The sequence below is a fragment of the Octodon degus genome, unplaced genomic scaffold, assembly GCF_000260255.1.
Source record: "Octodon degus isolate 3935 unplaced genomic scaffold, OctDeg1.0 scaffold00024, whole genome shotgun sequence".
In the NCBI taxonomy this organism is placed as follows: Eukaryota; Metazoa; Chordata; class Mammalia; order Rodentia; family Octodontidae; genus Octodon; species Octodon degus.
This window is the reverse complement of record NW_004524600.1, coordinates 9,147,833-9,153,097: the sequence shown is the minus strand read 5'-3', so window position 1 is coordinate 9,153,097 and position 5,265 is coordinate 9,147,833. Positions and strand designations below refer to the sequence as shown.

The 5,265-nt window shown below is 36.3% G+C and overlaps 1 protein-coding gene across 1 annotated transcript in view; it reads left to right on the top strand.

Moving 5' to 3' along the window:
* Positions 1-5,016: 5,016 nt before the first annotated feature.
* Positions 5,017-5,265, top strand: part of LOC111815985 (jouberin-like) — a 68,668-nt gene continuing 68,419 nt past the window's right edge. Inside the window, exon 1 of the mRNA XM_023712195.1 lies at positions 5,017-5,046. The gene's annotated coding sequence lies outside the window, so the exon portion shown is untranslated. The remainder of the gene's footprint in view (positions 5,047-5,265) is intronic.

The following is a 5,265-nucleotide window of genomic DNA, read 5'->3' as shown; positions in this document are numbered from 1 at the left end:
AGCTGTAATCCAGCTTTCAGGAGGCTCAGGCAGAGGATTGCCATGAATTTCAAGCCAGCCTGGACTCTATAGTGAGTTCAAGGCAATGTGAACTACATAGCAAGACCGTGTCTCAAAGAAAGAGAGGTAGAGGGGGAGAGGGAGGAGAAGGAAGAGGAGGAGGAGGAGAAAAGAAAGGAAGAAAGTTAAAAAGGCAATGCTATTTTATAAGAGCTTTCTTATACCTAAGAAAATTAGGTATAAGCCTTTTGTGATGAAAACTATAAAATGCTGATGTAAGCAATCAAAAACCTGAATAAATGACAGGCAGGCCTTCTTTCCTGAACTAGAAGAGCCAATGTGGTTAGGGTACCAGTATCCTCAAACAGGCTGCAGACTTAACTCAGTCCCAGGCCAAAGTCTTAGCAGGATGGTTCTGTACAAATAGGCAAGCTAATTCTAAATTGTATGTAGAACACAAAACTAGAATATATATGTTTTTAAAACAAGATCTCACTATGTAGCTCACTCTAGCCCAGGCTGGCCTGGAGCTTGTGATGATCCTCCTGCCTCAGCCTCCTCAGTGCTGGGACTATGGCTGTGCACCACCATGGCTGGCTAGAACAATTTTGCAAAAGAAAAAGTTGGAGGAATAAGTGTGCCTCATTTTACACTTACTGTGAAGTTACAGTGTTGGCAGCCTGGTCCCAGTTAAGAGCAGCCATATAGATTAGGGCATGAGACAAAGTGCAGAAGTAGACGTGGATGAAAATGAGTCATTTGGTTGCTGATGGAGGTACAAAAATACTTCAGTTCATCTTCAGCAAATGTGTTAGAACAAGCGCTCATCTTATGTGTCCATAGCAAAAGCCAGCCTACCTCAGCTCAGCCTTACATCTTAGATACACATTTACACACATTTACACATTTAAATTTAATGGATTATAGCTGTTATAGATTTAAAAACTGTAATTCTCTCAAAATCTTTCTGGGTTAGGCAGAAAGTTCTTAGGATAGCAATAACGTGATTATAAAATCAACTGTGCCAGCCCACCCCTGGGACGTGCTGAAGTGACGATTGAGACTGGGCATGGTGGTGCACGCTTGTATTCCCAGCACTTGGGAGGCTGAAAACAGAATCACTACAAGTCTGATCTATGTAGTGAAACCCTGTAGACCCTGTAGGCCCTTCCCTAAATATGGGGGGGAAGGGGGGGAGAAATCAAAAATTGAAAGATGGGACCTGATCAAAATTTAAAGCTTTTGATGTGTCAAAAGTGTTGCTAAGAGAATGAAGACAACCTGCACACTGGAGGAAGTGCTGGAGGGTCACATGGCCCTCCGAGGAGTCATGTCTAGCTTAGAATAAGACTCTTTAAAACTCAGCCTTTGGGCTGGAGAGATAGCTCAGTGGAATAAGTGCTTGCCTGGCAAGCGCAGTCCTGAGTTCGATCCCTGGTACCACAAAAAGCAAAACAAAAAACACCTCAGCTGTGAGAAAAACCAGCTCTGCAGTGACAAACACACAAAGGAGTTGGACAGTAGTTCATCCATGCATGAGGACCCACAGGCGGCAAAATGCTGGGGAAAAGATGTTTTCAGCATCATTGGTCATCAGAGAAATGCAAAGGAAACTCGGTGTCAGGACAGTTCAAATGAAAGACTGGTAGCACTTAGGACAAACAGTGCTATGCAGTTGGGATGTGCCTGCCTTGCCGCTCAGGGCAGAAACCATTTGTCACTTTCTCACACTTTGTATGACCTGTCAGGGCCACAGACTCCTGCTTGTTACCCCAAATAAATGAAAACTCAAGTACACACACAAAAAAAATATACAAAGGCAACCAAAAGGAAAATGAAATTTAGTATTCAATGTAGTAATTAAAACACATAAAGATAACTTAAAAATGTATATCGTAGCTTAGTGCTTTAAATATATTAACCCATTTATCCTCACAATAATTCTCTGTAGAATGAGCTATTAATATCCTTATTTTATGGATGAAGAAAAGAGGCTCAGAAAACTTGCGTAAGTTGTCTAAGCGCACACAAGTGAGATCTCAAAGTCTGGGTTTTTATCTATTTTATTATAATACCTCTTCGTGTAACTTTTGGAGAAAAAGGTAAGGAAAGTGGATGACAATGCATATGAGTTAATCAATGTTTCTCTTAATAATAAATTAAGATGATAATTTAAATAGCGAGAAGAGTGGTAATCGCCAGAAGAAACAAAACTAGAAACTAAGGGTCTGGTCTCAGGAATAGGTCTGTGAGGAGTAAGTGAATCAGGGCTTTGTAGTTTCCCTTGTAAGCCCCGTTGTATTGTTAACAAGCACTTCAATAGTTTTTTCTAAATAGTTTAAAGATATAAAATTATGAACTACCACAGATTAGAAGTAAAAATGGAGTCATGAAACTAAGTTAAACATTATATAATGAGACTCTGTCAAAAACAAACAAATGAAAAATCTGGAATCCTCAAGAGAAACACACCAACAAAGACAAACAAGACTGTTTGTGAGGGATAAAATCTGAGGGGGAAAAAAAAATCTAATTTTGGAGTTGTAAACTTCTCTTACAAAGGATTTGAGTGCAAATTACTAACACAATAATTCAAGTATAAAAAAAGGAAAAAAGTCAAAGATTACTCCAAAGTGTTTGATGTTTGGCTTCATTGAAAAAAAATGGATTTGCCATTATATAAGATGGAGAAAGTTTCAAGTAGCATTTGACAAGATAAAAAGAGAGGTCAGTGCTCGAAAAAACTAAGCTTGAGACTTTTATGTGACATTCATGTGGAGACATTTAGTATGCAGTGAGATTTATGAGGCTGAAGCTCAGGAGAGAGGTGGGAGAGGTATACTTGGGAGTAGTAATCTGTGTGAAAATGGGACTTTAGAATCAGAAGAAACTTCCTAGGGAGTATGTATACACAGAGAAATCCAAGAACCTACCTCAAGAACACCCTCATATAAAGAGGTCAGGGAAATAAGCAGAAACTACCAAAGAAGCATTAAAATAAAAGCAAGTAAACAAAATCACTAATTAGAAAATATAAGGGAAGCAAATGCATTCTAAATGGCATTAAATGTATATGAAATACTAAAGAATGTATTTAATAATGATGTGAGAAATGTATTTAAAAAGGTCTTTTATTTTTTAAAAAACTACCACTTTTGGCATTTTTGTTATGATCAATAAACAAGCTTTCTGACAGAAATGGCAGAATGAAGCCATTAAAATGAATGAAATAATTGTGTATTTCTGACATCAAAAGCCTTCTAGGATAGTAATATCTGATGAAGAACAAAGATAATGTAGCAGGACAATATTAACTGTATGAAGATATCTTCATGGTTTAATATCCTTAGTATATTTCTGTGAAAGAAACTGTGAAGAATACATAAAAGATTATGACCAGTAATTAATGTATGACTTTCAGCTTTTATATTATAACTATCTGGATGGTTATTAAAGTTTTTGCGACAAGCACCTACAAGTATTACCTATGAAGTTAGAATTTGTAATAAAGTTTAATTTAAATATTAAATACAAAAAAATGTTAAATACAAAATGACATGAAAATGAAATTATAATATAATGGTTATTCAGGCAAACAGAAATATTGTTACATACAATATGACCAAAATTAAAGTGTGCGTGGAAAACACACTGAAAAGAAATTTATCAACGAAAGTTAATTGGTATTTTTGTTTCAGTAATGGTATTGAGTGCTTTTTCTTTTTTGTGCTTATATTTCAAATTCTCTGTGGTATGTTTATTCTTTTATTTTTCCTGAATATGGAAAATTTCAAAGCATATAATGAAGAAAAGGTAAAATAAAGTACCTGATGCCTATTAACCAGTTCCAACAGTTATCAAAATTGCAGTGTACTTGGACCATTTTCCCACATTTTTTGTTTTTATAATCTGCAATATCTTAAAGCAAATCTTAGGTACCTTGTCATTGGCCTCTATGCCTTTAAGTTACATACTTACACAACCACAATAATATTATTTCACCTAATGAGATCAACAATCATTCCTTCATATCATCTAATACTTATCCCACGATAAAAATTCTCTGACTAAAATATATTTTTCTAGTTATTTAGTTTGAATTTTAATCTAAACAAAGGCCATCAGTACAATCATATGGCCATGAAACCCTACTCCAGGAGTGGTATGGAATGGGTTGTGCTCCACATCCAATTTCATATGTTGAAGTCCTAACCTCAGGATCACAGAATGTTACTGTACTTGAAGAGAGTCTCTAAAGAGACAGCTGAGTTAAAATGAGGTCCTGAGGGTGGGTCCGAGACAGCAGTGACCGAAGTCTTGCATTTCTGGGTAATGAGAACTCAAGCAGCACATCTGCTCTCTGATGAACAAATTTACTACCCAAAATGCTACTGAACAGAACCCACTGACACTAAACAGCCTTTTCTCTAGACTTTCATTTCTTGAATTTCTCTTAATCATTCTTCTGCCAGTTACCTGAACCAAATACCTCAGCACCTTTAAAACTTAAATAATTGAAAAAATAATTAAATTTGCAAAAATAGCACTTAAAACTTTTGCATTTGCCAAAACTTCTTGTTGACAATTTTTATGTTTGTTTATATGTACTTTTTCTAATTTAAAAGTAAATAAGCATCCTTACTTTTACATAGTTCAGCATATATCTTCTTTTGCCTACTTTTTAATAGTATGTTGCAATACATAATGATTATATTCATCTCAGGGGATTGGGACCTATATAGTGAGCCCTTCCTGGTTCTTGTTGTAGTCTGAGAAGTTGATATCTGTAATCCCATGCAAATTAACTAGCAAGTTAATTCCAATCTACCACTTCCAGTGTAACCTATGGCAAGAATAAAGACACAAGGCCTATTTATATTTGTGTGGAGTCAATGGCATCCTAAGCCCAGCTACAATGATGGATAGCTGGAACAAAAACCGTTATCCAATGCTGAACCCAGGTTTTCTTAATTCATGAAGAAGGGAGTGGCTTGAGAAGGAGTGACTGTGACATCGGCAGAAAATGAGTGCTGTCAGCTGAGCTAGGTAAGTGGCCTGAAATCATTTTCTTTTTTATTAATTTTATTGAGAAACAAATAACAATGAGACAGTTTCAAAACCGATTAGGGTCTTCTGGATGGTTAACAACTTAAGTTTGCAGACCAAAATTAGAGAAAAAGGAGGGCTACAAGGAAAGCCAACATTTTGGCCCTAGCCTTCTAAGGTCAATTAAGACTCAGGACATATGAGAACTTGTACTGTAAC